This window comes from Aotus nancymaae, unplaced genomic scaffold (genome assembly GCF_030222135.1).
Source record: "Aotus nancymaae isolate 86718 unplaced genomic scaffold, 86718_ANA_hifiasm-v0.15.2.pri h1tg000019l, whole genome shotgun sequence".
Taxonomy (NCBI): domain Eukaryota; kingdom Metazoa; phylum Chordata; class Mammalia; order Primates; family Aotidae; genus Aotus; species Aotus nancymaae.
Window position 1 is genome coordinate 35986242 of NW_026988431.1, and position 20177 is coordinate 36006418.

The 20177-nt window shown below is 42.4% G+C and overlaps 1 protein-coding gene across 1 annotated transcript in view; it reads left to right on the plus strand.

The window, feature by feature from the left end:
• The first annotated feature begins 7691 nt into the window (after window positions 1-7691).
• The window catches only part of ZBTB38 (zinc finger and BTB domain containing 38), a 129918-nt gene continuing 117432 nt past the window's right edge, over window positions 7692-20177 (plus strand). Inside the window, exon 1 of the mRNA XM_064378747.1 lies at window positions 7692-7873. The gene's annotated coding sequence lies outside the window, so the exon portion shown is untranslated. The remainder of the gene's footprint in view (window positions 7874-20177) is intronic.

Here is a 20177-nt window from a genome sequence, read left to right on the forward strand (position 1 = left end):
CAGGCAAGATATCAAAATTTGTTATACATATATATACATCATCTGCCAGATTCTCTCACCAAAAGCCCTCATGAATAGATGTATACTGGGTTTGCTGCCACACCCTGATTCCACTTTCAACCACTTTAGGAATTCATTTGAGCACCTTCTAAATGGAATCCCACAAGAGGCATAAAGGCAGCCTCACTACACCATGGTTGAATGAGTGGACCTGCTCCCATTGTGACCACCCGACGTGGTTCCAGGGTCCCTTCCTCTCACCAAGGAGCGTTGGGGCTAGGAAAACAAGGTTACTTTCCTTTCCTTTCTCTTAACTCTTAAAAATTCATAAATCAAGGACAAGTTTCCTTCTATTAATGTAACTTTTAGAAATCCATAAACCTGATACAGGTTGACTATTCTAATCCCAAAATCTGAAACCCAGAATGCTCCAAAATTTGAAACTTTTTGAATGCCCACATGATGCTCAAAGAAAATGCTCACTGGGCATTTTGGATTTTGGATTTTCAGGTTAAGGATGCTAAACTGGTAAGTATAATGCAAATATTCAAAAATCTGAAAAAATCCAAAGTATTCCTGGTCCCAAGCATTTTGAATAAGGTACATGAGCTATAATAAAATTATTTTTATTTATTTATTTTTATAAACAGGGTCTTGCTCTGTCACCTAGGCTGGAATGCAGTGGTGTAATCAGAGCTCACTCTAGCCTCAATCTCCTAGGCTCCAGTGATCCTCCCACCTCAGCCTTCTGAGTGGCTGGGCATACAGGAGAGTGCCACCACACCTAGCTCCTGTGATAAAATTAGAGAATTAAATAATTCAATTAACAAGATTAGTAGATACTTGAACAAAATTTGGGCTTTGCCAACTTGGAAGACAGGGCATAACTATTAGGTAAGCACACAAAAAAATGCCTGCTACAATTGCCTATATATTTTTAAATAATTTCCACAATAAAATATATAGCCTATGTGATTAAAGAAGGAAGGAAATAAGGAAATAAAGATAATGAATATGAGGGGAAAATGGACATATAAAACTAAGAAATGTAGTCATATTTTGAGGTATTTGAGAATATATGCTGGTAAAATAGACTCATTTGCTAAAAGCCAATTCAATGATTGACCAATTCACCACATTTACTTGCTCCTTTTACCTATTTATGAGGTTTTTGGCAATTCATACTGGATACAATTCTTTTAACAGTTTTTGAACGTTTCTGCAAAATATTTGTTGGCCAGTATTCCCATACATCTGCATAACAGCATTTTAAGGATTATTCAATCTGTCTCAGCCCAGTTAGTTAGAAAATAAGGTATATGTAAAAGAGAAATATTCACAAGATAAATAAAAAATAAATCAGTAAGAGAAAGGCAGCCCAATTGAAAAATGGACAAAGAATATTAACAAGCTGTATTAGTCTGTTTTCACACTGCTGATAAAGACATACCCAAGACTGGACAATTTACAAAAGAAAGAGGTTTAAAGGACTTACAGTTCCATATGTCTGGGGAGGCCTTGCAATCATGGCTGAAGACAAGGAGGAAAAAGTCACATCCTACATGGATGGTAGCAGGCAAAGAGAGAGCTCGTGCAGAGAAACTCCCCTTATAATACTGTTATATCGCCTGAGACTTATTCACTGTCATGAGAACAGCATGAGAAAGACCTGCTCCCATGATTCTATTACCTCCCACCAAGTCCCTTCTGCAACAAATGGGAATTCAAGATGAAATCTGGGTGGGGACACAGAGCCAAACCATATCATTTCACCCGTGGCCCTTCCCAAATCTCACGTCTTCACATTGCAAAACCAATAATGCCTTCTCAACAGTCCCCCAAAGTAATCACCCATTTCAGCATTAACTCAAAAGTCCACAGTCCAAGGTCTCATCTGAGACAAGGCAAGTTTCTTCTACCTATGAGCCTGTAAAATCAAAAGCAAGTTAGTTATTTCCTAGGTACAATGAGGGTACAGGCATTGGGTAAATACAGCCATTCCAAATGGGAGAAATTGGCCAAAACAAAGGAGCTACGGGCCCCATGCAAGTCTGAAATCCAGCAGGGCAGTCAAATCTTAAAACTCTAAAATGATCTCCTTTGACTCTATGTCTCACATCTGGGTCACACTGATGCAAGAGGTAGGAGCCCATGGTTGTGGGCAGCTCCACCTCTGTGGCTTTGCAGTTTATAGCCTGCTTCCCATCTGTTATCACAGGTTGGCATTGAGTATCTGCAGCTTTTCAGGTGCGTGGTGCAAGCTGTTGGTGGATCTACTATTCTGGGGTTTGGAGTATGGTGGTCTTCTTCTCACAGCTCCACTAGGCAGTGCCACATTAGGGACTGCGTGGGGGTTCCTACCCCACATTTCCCTTCTGCACTGCCATAGCAGAGGTTCTCCATAAGGGCCCCACCCCTGCAGCAAACTTCTTCCTGGACATCTTGTTGTTTTCAAACATCCTCTGAAACTAGGCAGAGGTTCCCAAACCCCAGTTCTTAACTTCTGTGCACTCACAGGCTCAACACCATGTGGAAACTGCCAAGGCTTGGGGCTTGCACCCTCTGAAGCCACAGCCCAAGCTCTACACTGGCCCCTTTCAACCACAGCTGGAGCAACTGGGACACAGGGCACCAAGTCCCTAGGCTACACACAGCATGGGGACCCTGGGCCCAGCCCACAAAACCAATTTTTCCTCCTAGGCCTCTAGGCCTATGATGGGAGGGGCTGCTGTGAAGCCCTCTGACATACCCTGGAGACATTTTCCCCATTGTCTTGGGGATTAACATGTGGCTCCTTGTTATTCATGTAAATTTCTGAAGTGGGCTTCAATTTCTCCTCAGAAAATTGGATTTTCTTTTCTGTCACATTGTCAGGATGCAAATTTTCCAAACTTTTGTGCTCTGCTTCCCTTATAAAACTGAATGTCTTTAACAGTGCCCAAGTCACCTCTTGAATGCTTTGCTGCTTAGAAATTTCTTCCACCAGATACCCTAAATCATCTCTCTCAAGTTCAAAATTTTACAACTCTCTATGGCAGAGGCAAAATGCTGCCAGTCTCTTTGCTAAAACATAACAAGAGTCACCTTTGCTCCAGTTCCCAACAAGTTTCTCTTCTCCGAGACCACCTTAGCCTGGATTTCATTGTCCATACCATTATCAGCATTTTGGTCAAAGCCATTCAACAAGTCCCTAGGAGGTTCCAAACTTCCCACATTTTTCTGTCATCTTCCAAGCCCTCCAAACTTCCAATCTCTGCCTGTTACCCAGTTCCAAAGTCACTTCCACATTTTCAGGTATGGTTTCACAGTGCCCCTACTCTACTGGTACCAATGTACTGTATTAGTCCATTTTCACGCTGCTAATAAAGACATAACCAAGACTGGGAAATTTACAAAAGAAAAAGGTTTAATAGCCTTACAGTTCCAAATGGCTGGGGAGGCCTCACAATCATGACTGACGGCAAGGAGGAACAGATCACATCTTACATGGATGGTAACAGGCAAAGAGAGAGCATGTGCAGGGAAACTCCCCTTATAATACCATCAGATCTCATGAGACTTACTCACTGTCATGAGAGCAGCATGGGAAAGACCTACACCCTTGATTCTATTACCTCCCACCAAGTCCATTCCACAACACATGAGAATTCAAGATGAGATTTGGGTGACGACACAGCCAAACCATATTACAGGCAATTACAGAATCAGAAACACAATTGGCCAACCAACATATAACAGCATTTTTCAACATTACTAATATTCAAAAAAATACAAAATAAAGTAGCAGTAAGATATTTATTTTCACAAAGCACATTATCAGATAGTTAAAGAGTAATAGCATTATTGAAGCTATTTCTGAGATCAAGCCTTTTCACTGAGTTTAATGTTGATGTACATATAAACTGGTACAGCATCTGTGGTAGGCAATTTGTCCCCCTTTGTCAACATTAAAATGCATGTGTACACTTTGAGATAGTGAGGAGCTGGGGAAGAGTGGGAGGAGCTAGGAGAATGGACGCAATGGGAGGTACTAAAGGACAGGAATGTAAAGGGAGCAATGTGTGGGGCCAGGAGGGATTTGGAAGAACTAGGATTGATTGGGAGAAGGGGAGAGGAGCTAAAAGGCACTTAGAGGGATTGGCAGAAATAAAAACAAATGAGAGGGATTGAAAACAACTGAAGAAACTTAGAGGTACACGAAGAGAAGGGGTGGAACTGGCAGGGACTACACATGTAAAATGGAAACAACTGGTGTTCAGCCAATTGACCTACAGCCACTGGCAAAAGGGACCTGTTCATGTTGACCAGGGCCCCTCAGGAGAATGAGATTTGTTGGCAAACAGGAAGCATTGATTTTCAGGGTGATACTAACTGTGCCTTGCAGAGTTCTTTTACTTCCTCTCATCTTCACTCTTTTATTACATTGTATTTTGCTTCTACAAAGCAGCCTGAGCTCTTTGAAGACTCCTTAGTCTGAAGCATCTGATGGCAAATGGTCTGCATGTTTCCCATGTGCTCCTGAGGTGCAAAATGGACATTTCAGCTGCTTCTAATAGAAACTTAGTATGTCTCTCATAAAACTCAGTAAGCTGTCCCAGATCCTGGGAGGTCATGAAAAGAGGCTCACTCTGCAGTTGAGTGCAGGTATGCATAAGGCATGCAGGTCCCCAAACTCCCACACTTCTCTCTTAGTATGATGTGGTCATTCTTTTAAGACGTAGAGGACCCTGTGGTCACTGGCTTCCTTAGTGGTTCATGCAGTTGTCCACACAGTGAATCATAGGGCAATCAGAGAGCAGGAATGTGCAAAGAGAGGCTGTCATGTGCTGAATTGTATCTCCTCAACATTTATAGATTGAAGCCCTAGTCTCCAGTATCTCAGGAGATGACAGTATTTGGAGGTAGGGCTTTTAAAGATGTGGTTAAATTAAAATGAAGCCATTAGGGCAGTCCCTAATCCAATATGCCTGGTCTCCTTATAAGAAAAAGAAACTTGTACACAGAAGAGACACACTAGGGATGTGGATGCACAGAGTAAAGTCCATGTGAAGAGGCAGCAAGAAAGTGGCCATATGCAAGCCAAGAAGAGAGGCCTCAGAGGAAGCCAGCCCTGCCAACACTTTGATCTTGAACTTTCAGCTTCCAGACTGTGAGAAAATAATTTTTTGTTGTTTAAGTCACCCAGTCTGTGGTGTTTTGTTATGACAGCCCTACCAGAGGCTTGAAAGCCTAAAGGCTTAGGGTCCTGGGAAAATAAAAGTTAATTCAAGTCCTCCAGTTAACTGTTAATAGGAACTAAGTACCTTCTTTAAGTATAGAAGAGGCCCCTGCTACACTCCCATACGCACTTTTACTTTTTGTTTAGGAGTATGGAGCATGCTCTTACATAGCCCTAAAAGTTCCTAAGTTGAACCAGTTGCCAATATTAAGGTGGTAAAGAATTAGGCTGGGTCTTTTAGTTATCATATCTTCTACCTCTGCTAAAGGATTGTAGATTCAAAAAAATTTTCAGTTCAGGTCCAAGTAAGTAATTTCCACACTAGTTCTAAGTAATTAATTGGAATTCACTGGTTAACAGTACAAACTATTTTTCAAGAGGACGGAACTATTCATGATAGATTAGTTTTAGACAATCTTTTCCCATAGGAAGAGCTAAGCAAAGACCAAAAAAAAAAAAATCTACCTTGGAAAGACCCTTGAGACCCTTGTCCAACCAAAAGGTCACTTCCTCAGGCATTCTTTCTATCAGTTTCCTTGGAAGCATTAGAGCATCCGATTGCCTCTGCTCTGAGATCCCAAGGAACCTTGTGTCAAAAACCTCAACCCATAGTATTTTAATTAGTTGGGTATAACCCTGCATTTCCCATTAGACTGGGAGCTCCAAGAGGAAAGGGATCATGTCTTATCTATCAAGTTATATTCAATAGTATCTAGATTTTAAAAGGAGGCTAGGCACAGAGGCTCACACCTGTAATCCCAGCACCTTAGGAGGCTGAGATGGGCAGATCACTTGAGGTCAGGAGTTCAAGACCAGCCTGGCCAACATGGTGAAACAACATCTCTGCTAAAATATAAAAATTAGCTAGGCCTGGTGATTTGTGCCTGTAGTCCCTGCTACTTGAGAAGCTGAGGCAGGAGAATCACTTAAACCCAGGAGGCAGAGGTTGCAGTGAGCTGAGACGGCAACACTGCACTCCAGCCTGGGCAACAGAGTGAGACTCTGTCTCAAAAAAATAAAATAAACAGGAGAATGAATGAAGGAATGAATGAAATTATGATAGTCCATGTCTATAGGACATGGCTTCCAAATGGACAAGAAGACCAGTCAATCACCCATCCACCCATCCCACCAGTGCTGATGACACAGCGATAAATCCTTCCTCCCTAGTTTTTCCAGACTCTTCAAGGACAATCACTCTTCTACAAGAGTGATTCATCCTGTACCCTTCTGTTTTGTCTGAATTAACAAATAATATTTTCCCTGATTTTATTCACAAAGAGGCCCCTTACTCTCACCATTAAACTGTCTTCAAATCACAATACAGCATGAATTATTTCTGGGAGAGTCTTCTAGAAGAAACGTGTTCTCCATAAACTATGATGCCTGTAATCTACACCCCCTGATCTGGCCTCCAGGTGTTTAATTCATCTCAGTTTTGGGTTTGCTCACCTCTGTCCACTGACTGCACTTACTAAACATTCTGAATGGGCCGTTACACCCTTAACTCCAATTCTTCACGTTAGAGATTTGAGTAGGGTCATAAAGATTGATGGGTATCAGTTAAGCAAAGGACATTGGGTAAATATTGAGCCTGGGAAAGCCAGGGACTTGAGCTCAATTTTTAGAGGTCAAAAACAGTAATAAATCTAAAATTCAAGAAGCTGATTCCTAGGCAAGTGCAGACATCCAAGGGTTTCATGTTCCCTGTTAAGGCAGGACTGGAGGCCTCAGTATAGATGAGCCTGAGCCTAAAGATGTCGATGCTTATATGGTCTTACTGAGCTGAGAGAAAGATTAAAGAGGGACAGAACCTCAGACTAGCAAAAGGTTGAAGGGGTAGGTTCTTTGGGCCCTGGTATTCCAAAGAAACTAGGCAAACTCAGCAGATTCAAGTTTCAACATTGTCTTTTTCTTTGTATAATCCCTATCTACATTCCAGTTTATTTTTCAACATGCCCCCTGCCTGTTGCTGAATTTTAAGTGTCGTGAGGGCATGTTCACTGCTGTATCCCCAGTACCATCACCTAGAACAGTGGTTATCAACAAACATTTGCTGAATCGATTAGCAACAGATGTATTTATGGGTAGATGGACGTGTGAACAAATCTGTTTCCATCCGTTGTACAGTGCATACTCCTAGTCCCCATGATGATTTGTGATTCTCTCTGTGATAGGTCCCATTGTCCAGCCACCTGCCTCTTGATAGCTCTGAAGGCCCTTAGTCATTTGGCTCAAAAGCCCTAGCTTTGGAGACTAGCTTCTTATTAACTAAGCCATTGCACCACTTGCTGTTGTAGCCTTAAATTAATTTGAGTTAATTCTTAACTGTTTCCCTTCTGTACATGTGTCACTTAATGGTTTGCCTTTATCTGATTTTCTTCAATTCTTCCTGTGCATTTGTGGTTTTCTACAAAAGCCCTCTAGCCAAGGCCTCAGACAGCCCTACCAGTTGAATATGGGCACTTGAGTTTTCTAGGAGGTCTATTCTGCTGCCCTGGGTTTCATCCAACTGATATCCATCTAAACATTCCCACCCAGGGTTATTTATGCTAGAGGAAGAAGAATGCCCTTTCCAGAGCCAGTTCTTGGGGAAAAGAGGAACTGTTGATATAGCCAGAGCCGGAAAAGAAGATTACTCTGTAACAGCTAAAGGTTAGTGACATACTTTTTCTCCGACTTAGTGAAAGTTATCTATGTTTGCTTTCTTTCCCATGAATTTCACTAGTGTATTTTCTCCAAATGACCCTTGGAACAAACAGATAGGAAAGATTTTAAATCAATAGAATAAGCTTCATGGAGAGTTTATCTATTATTGATTCCCCAGCATTTAGCATAGTGCCTAACACGTCAATGCTCAATAAATAATTGATGAAGAAAGGAAAGAAAGACAGGAGGAATGGAGGGAGGAAGAGAAAGAAAAAGGGATTGGAGATGGGTATGAATGCAAAAAGTGTCAATCTATTATTCAGCTATCATGTGATGATAACAGTCTTGTTTTCAAAGTTGATTGGGTATATTACCCCTGCTATCTGGAATCAATAAAGCAATTTAAGTCACTTTGTAAAATGAAGAGTGTATTTATAAAGATAAAACAATAGTAGACAAGCAGAATAACAACAAAAAAGGGTATTCTTTGAAAGTTAGGTGTAAACAGCAGTGATCATATTATAAGATAAATTCAAAACTCTGTAACATTAACAGCCATTTGTTCTGTGTCTATGACGGTTCTCAAAAGCAAATTAAAACAATGAAGAACTTTATTTTGGTGGATAAACAGGTGTTTTGTGGATAAATGCAAGCTGATCATGGTGGTGACAGAATTGACTGCAACTGGTCCATTTGGTATTTAGAAAAGGTCAACTAATCAGGAACGGTGCAATGAGGAAATTTACAAATATCTAAGCTTCCTGCCATTGAGCAAAATTAACCACATAGTAATTTAGCAAAGGTTCAAAAATATTTAATTATCTGTCGAGGAAAAACATCTCAGTGCAGGAAAAAAAGATTAAGAAAATTAGCATTTTTTAAGTATCAATCTTCCATTTGAGATCATACATTGACACACGTCAGGTCCAGCAAGCCAACTTTAAATGACATACACTATACATGGCAAAAGGAGCCATGCACAGTGGAGATATAAGCAGGTAATTAAATATAATTTGTACAGAATCAGGCTCTTAAGACTAAGGGATCCTTTCTGCAGCAGCCCGGGTAGCAACATGTATTAAAGTTCTCAAGGTTAGGAAAAGTTACTATATTTGTATATTTCCTTAATCTGGGAAAAATAAAATGTAACCTAGAAGAAAATATAAAAACAGCCCCAAAGCAAATTCAGAAAAACCTCCCTTTTAACACTAGCTTGGCAAAGATTGCATTAGTGAAGCATATAGTTTGATGAGTTGAAGTGTTTGCTAGACTAATTTAGACTACCATGATTAGCACAACTGTATAAAAGACAAACCAACAAACAAACACTGTTGGTTATATAAGCAGACCATGGCTGGTGATGACCAAAACAAATAAATGTACCATCTTAGCTGCTGTGCGTCATTCCTAAAGTTACAAGATGATTGAGGCTTTACCTGCACAATCAATTTTACTTGTGAAACTGACTAATGAAAGTGTCTAGTGAGTCCCAGACTTCAGCCAGTATAATTTTTGCCCCATCTTTTACCAACTGTGCTGCTGTTTAACATGTTTTTTCTTTAATTAAAAAAAATTTTAACTTAATGTTTTTTAAACTCAGTGGACATTACTATCTAAAATCATCTCAAAGAGGCATTCTTTGGAAAACATGCCGATACCAAAGTAATAGCAATAATAATGATAAGTTCAGACTATTTCAAAGTAATTCTATGAGATAGAGACATACTGATAGAGAAGAAATAGAAATCCTTAGAGCTCGTGGGAAAATGTTGAGGTAAATCATCTGCTCAGATTACAGTTTGCTCTTTGCAGCTTTATTTAAGAAGCAAGTTAATGTTTATATGACATTGAACTTCAAAGTCCAGGCAATAAGGAGGAAAAGAGAATGAGAGAAAAGCAGTTAATGTGTGTTTCCTCCTTGCTCTGCCCAACCCATGGAGAGGCAGAGGGGGTTGCAGGGGAGCAGCGTGGGGGACAGGAAACAGCTACTGGAGGGAACCAAAGCAGGGGGTTAAGGTTTTATCTTATCAGAGTGCAATAATGTATTATTAAGTTGTAAACATTTATCGTGCTAAGACACAAGTACTATGTTTCCTAACTCACATGACAATTATTCTTGTTGGAGTTTCAGGATTAAATAATAATCCTTTTCTCTGTAGTCTCGGTGTGAAACTCTGTGCCTTAATTCTCTTTGAAGTGATGCAGTCCTTGATCATGTTGTGTTTTTACAATGATGCTCTTGGTTTATAGGAACACAGTGTTGTTTTTGGAACAAAGTAAGACTTTATCTATAACACAATGAAAAGATCCTCTGCATCATTATTCTTTTCAAGTACTTCCTTTCCAATTCCTCCCTCGTGAGAAGAGTGGTGTCACTTATTCCTGACTTTTCAGTTAGGCCATGCTCATTCATGGCACCAGCAGGGCAGACAAAGGGTGAGGCTTTGCCAGATGGACCCCTGGACGAGGAGGCATCCTTCTAGGCTCCTTCAAAGGGGACCTCCATGCCTGAAGGGAAGTCCCTTTACCTGCATTTTAAAATCTTGTGATGTAGTTTTTGAGGTGTGTGTAAGTTGATACATTTGGAAATATTAAGTCCCATAAAAGGTCCCTTTAAAGTCAGGCTCTGTAGTTGACAGGCCTATGTGTTCTTAAAAGGGTGTCCGAAAGAAAGGAAAAGAAGCTGAAGAGATGTTCTCTTCAAATGAAAAGGCAGGGTGAGATTTAAAAAGCTAACTGCCTCTTTCCTCAAGGAGGTGGGGCATAACTCCCCACTCCTTAAGCAGATGGAATGTGGTCACCTGGATGCTTTCCTAGAACAGACAAAGGATGCTAGTTAAAAACTAAGGAAACCGAATAAAGCTTGGACTTTAATTAATAATACTATATCTGTATTGGCCTGTTAGTTATAAGAAATGCACCATGCTAGTGTAATACATGAATAATAGAGGAAACTGGGTATTGGGTATACGGGAATTTTTTATACTGTCTTCTCAACTTTTCTCAAATTCTAAAAACTACTGTAAAATAGAAAGTTTATTTTTAAAATGCATAAAGCTAATTGCCAGAGAAAATACTGGTTGGAAAACTACTGAGACTCTGTGTCTTGCAATCTTTCCTGAAAACCCTTGAGACACTTTATAACCACATGCAGAACTGGGTCATGCCTCTGGTGGCTGCTGCACCAAGATTAATGGGGAAAGATTCTGGTTGTAGAGTCTAATGCTTGAAGTTCAAGATGGGAAGGCCAGAAGAAAAGGGAAGATAATTAATCATTTCACATACACATATATTCATCATTCATTCATTCACACACCGCTGCACAGAAACAGTGACTCCCTCTCTCCCAGTTCACCTCCTTCCAGTCTCCTTCATGAACTTCTCTGTCTATCCATGCTTAAAGGTGGTATTTCTCATACAGTTTCATGTGCATAATACCCTACATTTTTCTGTCCTCAGCCTCATCTACCACTTACTTGCCAATGACTCTCAGATCTAGAGATAGATCCATCTGTCTACAGCCATCACCATTTGAGTATCCCGCATGCACAACACATCCGCAGTGGCACTTAGCACCTCCTCAAAACTCGTTGAAACCACTGCTCTTTTCTTAATCTCTCTTTCTGTGAATGATAACACCACTCCCCTCATTTACTCAGATCAGAAACTCACCCTGGACTTTTTGTCCATCCCAGGAAGCCCCTCAGCTACCAAACTGTGTGCACACTCTACCTCCTAAATGTTTCCTGGATCTAGGCCCTTCCCTCCAACCTCAGTACCTTAGCCAGCTTCTTATCATGTCTCATCACAGAGCCCCTCCCTGGACTCCTCCATCTCCCGGGTAACCCTCTCACTATCCACACAGAGAGTTTCTAAAACACAGCCTGACCACACTACTCCTGTGCTGATAACCCTCTGAGGTGCTCTGTCACCCCTGGAATGCAGCCAGCCTTCTCTACCTGGCATACAAGGCCCTACTTGCCCCTCTTGTCATTCCTTGCTCATATCATTTAATGTTTCCAAATTCATCTTCTGCTTCCACCAAACTTCTGGGGATTTCATTTCCCAATTTTTTCCCATGTCCTACTCCTACTTGGTCTTCAAAATTCAACCCAAGCTGTCTTTGGGAGCATTCTCTGAGGCCTCCAGACCTCCTCCTGAGTGCTTTCATAGGTGCTCCTCCCCGCCTGTCTCCCCTTCCCCCGGCCATGCATAGCTCTGGCATTGCACTCTTCTTTCATTTAATAATTGGCTAGTCTAAATACTACAAATACAACCATGAACAAGCCACAAAAGAAAAAAGTCCCGCCTTTTGGAGCTTTCACTCTCTGCACACTGGTTTTCCTGTCTTTTCCCCTTGGAGGTGAGAACCATTCTTTATATGCTTCTTAAGCACTTAGCATAATGCCCAGCACATGGTCGGTGCTCAAAATTACAGATGAGTATGTGAAGGAAGGTCCCTGACTGTGTTCCTCCCATCCTTCATGCCACTCAATGATAGGAATTAGAGAAATACCTTTAATATGCTGAGGAAAAATAACTTCAATACATCACTCCATCCCTTCCCACGTCCTTCTCCCAACTGAATTTTATTTCCCTTGGATCAGCACATGTTTAGTGACTCATGACCGCACGTCTTTCTTTGAGGGTCTCCACTTGCCTCTGGAAAGAATAATGCTGCCGTAATCAGAGTATTATACATGCCACTTGTTTGTTTTTAATTTTAAGAATCAAGCTATATAATCACAAATAATTATATTTCTAGGGCAAGACATTCAAGTTATAAACTGTGGTGCCGTGTAGCAGTGATAAGGGACCCAGAGGTTAGGGAAAGGGGAGGAGAGCAGAAATGGAAGGCTAATTTTCTCATCTTGCAAAAATGGAAGTTTCCAGATACTGCATTACATTTATGTGTCAAAAACTAGAATCCTGTACTTCAACCTCTATTGCTTTTCATTGTACAGTCTTTGATACTGTTTGGAGATTTTTTTTTAATCAGAAAATTGTAGAAAACTAGTTGGAATAGAAAAATAATGAAGGCTGGCCGGGCACAGTGGCTCATGCCTGTATAATCTCAACACTTTGGGAGGCCAAGGTGGGTGGATTACTTGAGCCCAGGAGTTCAAGACCAGCCTGAGCAACATAGTGAGACCTTGCCTCTATAAAACAATTTATGTATATACTAAATATTATATATATAAATTATGTAGTAATAATACATTATTATACTGTAATGTATACATTATTATATGTAATATAACATTACATATAATATATATAAATTATGTAGTAATTATATATAATATATAGTAATTTATATAAATATATATTATATAATACTTTATATACAATGTTATATAACTTGTATATGTTATATAAATAGTGTAATAATTTATATATAATATATGTAAAGTTATTATATATTTATGTATGCATGCATTTATATATATATAAAATAATGAAGGAGAGATGACATATTTATTGTGGAAGAAAGGTGGCACAGTCACCAGGAGGTTGTTTGAAGAGCTTCTTCCTCTGGAGTCACAATGGGCACTGGGAGGTGGACGCGTCCAGTGTTGACTGTAGCCAGTGACCTCAGGGAGTGTGTCTGGCCTGGCTTCCAGCTGACAGCTTTCCCATTAGTGCTGAGTCACTGACTGCAGTTGCAACTGATGTGCTTCCTTGACTAAGGGTACCATGGAACATCCTCTGCCCTTGGCCCCCAGAGCCTTGGGAACAGATTCCTGGAAATTCTGAGCAAGGTGCTGGGAAGTCCATTGCAACCCACTTGCCAGAAAGCCTTCTTTCACTGATGGGGGATGTACGGTGGCAGGCCTCGTCCCTCTTTGTCCCTTTTGTGATTATGTCATTCTCATCTACCCTATGGAGTTGTTGGAAAGAACACAGCCTCCGAAACTAGAAGACCAGGATGAGAGGGTGTCCAGGCCCTGCCTTGTTCAGGGACCTTGTGTCAGACACTCAGACTCCTTATGCTTCTGTTCTCACCACCCTGCCCAAACACACTGTTGTGGTTTGAATGCTCCCCTCAAAATTCACATGGAAACTTAATCCCCAATGGGGCAGTATTGAGAGGTGAGGCCTTTAAGAGATGATTGGATCATGAGGGTTCTGCCCTCATAAGTGTATTAATCCACTCATGGATTAATAGTTAATGAGTTATCACAGGAGGGGAACTGGTGGCTTTACAAGACAAGGAAGAGAACTGAGCTAGCATGTGAGCACGCTCCGCCCCCTCGCCACACAATGCCCTGTGCCACCCTAGGACTCTGCAGAGAGTCCCCACCAACAAGAAGGCCCCACCAACAAGATGTGACCTCTCAACCTGGAACTTCCTGGCCTCCATAACTATAAGAAATACATTTCTTTCCTTATAAAATACCCAGTTTTAAGTATTCTGTTATAAGCGCCAGAAAATGGACAGGTACCTTCCCCATGTCTCCAGATCTTTATAAGGATCAAAGAGAAGTAATATGTAGCGTTCCTCTGTGAGCGCGAATATTATTTATTAGTAGCAGCATCTCTTTGAACTTTCACTTACAAGATCTTCAATTCCAACTCTATCACGAGTCATGACATCATCTCTAAATATCTCATTTGCTTTTCTGTTGGTGCATGCACCACAAAATGGGTGACACAGGTGGATGTGTGCCTTGTGGGAAAACATGGCTGAGATCCCTGGGGTGATTGGGCAAAGGCTTTGGTTATGTTCCCATGTGAAGAATCTGTTTCACTCTAGGCAACTACTGGACAAATTCAGGCTACTGATTATGTAGCAGAGAGAGACAGAGACAGAGAGCTGGCTAGCCCAAATGTGTCACCATCAAACTGTGTATAATGAGGGAATGTCTTACACTGTCATCCCCATGGAAGTTTGTAGCCCGAGTACAGCTTTCACCTTTGCAGCTGATGCCTATGCCTGTTTCAAGAATGACTGTGTTTGAGTTTGTTTCGTTTTGTTTTTATTGCTCACACACAAATGAGAAGGAATTACTGTATTTTTGTGTAGGTATTTGTGTTTGCTTCTATGGTTTTAAGAGAGGCTTCAACACGGGGCCATTCTCTGGATTCCTTTGGCTGCAGAGCTGAGGCTGAGCCTGAAACTGAGACTGAGCCTGAGGCTGGGAGAGAGTTAAGGTGTTTCCCGTTCATGGGTTTGAGCAGAAGAGGAAAGATCTAAGAAGCACTGACCTGGCCAGGAGGCTGCTTTCACCAGCCGATGAACAAGTGTCTGGTGATCACACGTCTGTGCTTGGAGAGGATTATTCTGGGAAGGCCTGTGAGTCAGGGCCCCTGGGACTCCTTGGCTGGGGGACCTCAAATGAGTCACTGTGCTTTCTGATGCCTGACAAATAAGTAGAAGATAATGTGCTTGCCTTCAGTCTGGAAGATGTGTGACCCTTTGGGGAAGAGGGTCAGCAGCAGGGAATTGTGTCACCAACGTTTCCTTTTCTGACCCGTGGCCTTTCCTGCAGATCCATGTCAAACACCACAACTGAGCAGCTTGATGTCTCATTTTTGCACCTTATCTTGTTTTTCTTTTTCTTCCGAAATTGAATCGTTCAGGGCTCTTGATGGTCTCTGAAATGAGTTGAATTTTCCTAGCCTGACATTCAAATTCTGGCCCCTTCCTATTTTCCCATTGAGAGTGCCCTGCTGCTCCAACCAAATTCATCAGCTGGCCATTCCCTGAGCGCGCCTAGACAGTTCCACCCTTGCTCACATTTCTCCTCTTGTCTGCGTGCACCCCCACCCTCACCCCTCAGACCTCACCTTCTCTTTTTATGTAAACCTATTGAAATTCTGCTCCAGTTCCACTATGCTGGGTGGCAGTGGCCCCTTCCTCAACTACTGTGGCCCCTGGCAACTCCTCCCAGCTCTGAGCCCCGCAGCTGAAGTCGCACCTCCAAACTTGGCAAGGGCTCTCGCCTGGCACCTCTCCTTTATGTTGGGAATGTGTCTTGTACTTTGCTGTATTTCCAGAGCTTGGAAGGGGCTATAATGTGTAATGGGTGTTCTATGATGTTTGCTCTAGATAAGGATGAAATGATCTGCCGCCCTGAGCAATGCCCTGAATGCTTGTTCCTGCAGATGGAGTTGGGGAAGGAGGCCAAAAGAAGAAACGCACAGGGCAGCTCTGCTTATATCTCTTCTGTATTGAGGTTTCAAGCAACATTAGCTTAAGAAAAAACATTCTGTGCTGAAAATTTGAAAACCACTGGAAACCACTGTTGTTTCTACGCCTAATTGATAAACTAGGGGAAATTCATACCTGACATTGATAAGCATGTCTGTGGCACAGATAACTCATCAGAAAAGGAAGGATAGAGAATAAGTGTGGGCATTTTACATGGCCCAGGAAAATAATACCTGTCCTGTAGAAAGAGGTTTCTTAAACGATGAACTTGCCAAGATCATCTAAATTCTGAAAGTTTGCATTTTGTGTCACAAGAGGTCACAAGTGATTGAAGCTCCACAGTGAGTTCTACAAGGGGTTAGAGACCCGGCTCCTCTGTAAAAGCCTTAGCAGGCATTTGAGGGCCCCAGGGGACAGTGTAAAGCCCAGCCTCCTTGTTTGCTCCAGTAAAGCATTGTTTGGATGCAGGAGACAGACTCCAGTGCTGCCTACTAGCTTAACGAATAGGCGACTGGGGCTGGCATGAGGTTATAGGTAAAGGAGACCTAGGACAGCAAGTCAGTCAGCCAGGCCCAGGAAACCAGCACAGGAGAGTCACTCACATGGCTGGTTGCTCACTCCAGGCCCACTTCATCCTGCTTCTATCTGCCTGTCTCTGCTGTGAGTCTCCCGTGCTTGGCATCTACCAGCCCAGAGTCCACAGGACCACATGGCTCCAGAGCCTGCTGCCATCTGGATGGCTGGCCACAGATGGCCTGCCACTCAGATCACATTTGTGAGAGGGAGGCTCAGGTTGACCGGGCACAGCCCCTGCTGCGTCCACTCCCTGCCTGATCAGTGAGAGGAAAGGGTTACCACAGGGTCAGGAAGCACCGACAGGGCTGGATGCAGAGGGTGGATGAGTAGAGCTCAGGTTGCCAAAACAAGGGCAGTGTGGGTGGGGAAAGAGTGCCTAGCCTTGCACTGACCCCTTGCCTAGCAGCCTCACAGACCCAGAGACACCTGGCCCTGCAATTTGCCGGGTTTTGGAGCACTCCCTCACTGTGTGAGCACAGTAATACTGCAGTGGGTGTTTTCACAGCCAGCTTCCACCCATGATTGTAAGGCTCTCGCTTCCTCCTAGGGCTGCAGTCTAGTCTCCCCCTCACAGTGTGGATCTTACAGCTTAGGATGGAATCTGCTTGGCCAATTTTTCAGCACTGACAGCACAGAAAGTCAGAAAATAGGCCTTCATACTCAGTGTGGTTGCCTCTTACATGAAAGGTAGTGTCTAAAGTCAGCACACACAGTGAAATACATGGAATCAAAATGTCTCCCGAAAATCCTTTAAATCACCCGTAAAGAATGGGTTGCATACATCTCTCAGGAAGCTTAATACAGTCATTTTCTTCTAGCACTAGACAGACCATGTTTTTTGGCTGACAACCAGGCAATGTGGTTGGTTTGCATTCAGGATCGTGTTTTATGAAAAATCTTTAGATCCCTTCTCAGGTTTAAAAAAAAAAAAAAAACGCTATGTGCTAAAGAGGCCCATTGTAACCTAGAACCCCAGGGAAATGCAGGTTCTTTCTGAGGCACCTTCTCATGGGAATGTGAGAGGGATGCCTTCAACATTAAATCACCTGCCTGCCTGCCTTCCTTTCTCTCTCCCTCTCTCCCTTTTTCTTCCTTCCTTCCCTCCTTCTTTCCTTCCTTCTCTTCTTCCTTCCTTTCTCTCTGGCAAGGATATATTGTTAAATTGCCGTAGGTTAGCTGTACGTGGGATGAGATGTCACCGTAAGAGGACAGTGTCCCTTTCTGTCCCTCTCCCCTTCTTGCACATGGAGATGAGGTACTTTCTCAGGCAGGGACACTGGCCTGTGGTCTGCAGTGCTTCCTCCATCCCTTCCCCAGCCCCCGTCACCACATATCCCAGCCCCACCCCCCCATGCACTACATCCTGCTGTTGTGACCCCTGATTAATGGGTTGATTCTAACCCTACTGTGCTCAGTTCCTCTACCTGAGAAGTGAACTTTAACAAAGAAGGGGAAAGGGTGCATAAAAATAAAACATCTGATTTGGGACAATTAGCTAGATATGGAAGGCTAATCTTTCAGATCATCTTTTGAAAAATGAAAAGATGGACTAGATCACTGGCCCTTAAACTTGGCCATCCATCAGAATCACCGACGGAGTACAGAATTGGTTCAGTAGCTCTAGGGCAGGTCAAGAATCTGCACTTCTGACACTACCACCTCTGCTGCCGCCACCTCTGCCAGGTCTGCCCCACCCACTGCTGGTGTTACCTGTCAGCCAGAACCACACCGCAAATCCCTGGAAGGGGTGCTTGGTTGGAAGGCCTTCGTTAACGAAACAGCCTCACTGTGCTTCATGCATAAACTAAGGATAATAGTCGTCTGCTCCTGTTACGCAGATTTGTTTTAGGCACTAAATGACTTAATATTCATAGTGTTCAGAACTGCGTCTGATACAAAGTAATTGCTATACAAGTGTTTTTAAGTAACAGTAATTTTTAAAGTCCCATGCCAGTTATCCATCAGCAAACTCTAGTCCTATACCTCTAGAACAAATGAAATCAACTTCCTTAAATACAGGTGAAATCCTGGCCTGAGATGCAGCTGAAAGCCTGGGCTTAGATGGCTGGAAAACAAAATAAGAAATGTGAATGTTTCTCATAATTTTTCCCAGCCCCAGAGCACAGATAACCTACAAGATCAGGACTGCACCTCCTATTGCAGACTGCATGATGCCCTGGGCTGGGCTGGAAGAGACAGGAACAGTCACAGGCCTTGCATTGCTGCCACCTTGACCACTGACAGCACAATTCTTATTCCCACAACATGGCCCAGCTAGCCTCAGATCACCTCCCAGAGGTGTCTCTGCTGAACTCTCCATGATATGTTGATCCCACTCGTCTCTATCAATCACATCCCCATGCTGTTTCATTACACGGCAACCACTATTTAAAATGACCTGATTTATGTGTATCTGTTTATTATGCCTTCTCCACTAGAATGCACGTATATATGTCTGGTTCTCTACTACACCCCAGCACCTATCACAATGCTGACACATAGTAGATGCTCAATAACTATGTATTGAATGTATGAACCACAATACTGTCAAAGGGTATGATATTGAAGGGGAAAATACCACATACTCTTTCTGTTTCATCTATCATCACCTTTCTCTCTCTTACTCCTGTTAGTTGAAAGCTGCTTTCTGAGAGCTAGTAGTCTGAAAGCAGACAGTCCTGTGTTGGAATTGCTAACCACCGGAGAAGGACCCCTTCCAGCTTTCCTTTGAAGGCTCTCAGTCTTGCCTGACTGCTGGCTGATGGGACATTTGTCTTAAAGTATCAGCAATGTACAAAGGGACTGGCTGGTGCCTAGACAACCTTTATTCTCAGAAATATTCACATACTCTAAATGGGAGGTATCAAACCTAAGCCAATGACTCCATTAAAACCCAGGCTTCCCACTGAGAGCAACTGACGTGGATTTCTATTTGCTTCTCCTGACCAAAATTTACTTCTCGACCAAAATTTACTGTTTTATACAGAGAGACAGAACATGTGGTGGGCATCTCAGTAGTTCAAATCAAAGACAGAAAAACACCTCTTAATTATAGGTAATAGGTGAATTTTTAATATATATTTTTCCTTTATTTATTTATTTTTTATAGGGATGGGGTATCACTGTGTTGGCCAGGGTGGTGTTGAACTCCTGGCCGTAAGCAATCCTTCCACCTCAGCCTCCCAAAGTGCTGGGCTTACAGGTGTGAGCTACCACCGTTGGCAGTAATAGATGAATTTGCTAATACAACCAACCCAAATTTTTATGCAATTCCTCACTAGGGCCACTGTTGGCCTCTGGGCAGAGATACTACTTTGTGGTGTAGGATTTCCCCACATGATAGGACATTTAGTATCCCCCATCCCTGGGGAACTAAATGCCAGTAGCCCCCAGGAGAATTTGTGACATCCAGAAAATGTTCCCAGGCATTTCCAAAGATCTTCTGATGGAGAGACTGCCCGATTGAGAACCACTAGTTAGGGAAAAGTAAATTCCTTCATTTTACTTCAAATGGGGCGTGTTAGCATCATCTTGCTTGAGCAGCTTTAAAAAGTTAATTTCTAATAAATAACACATTAT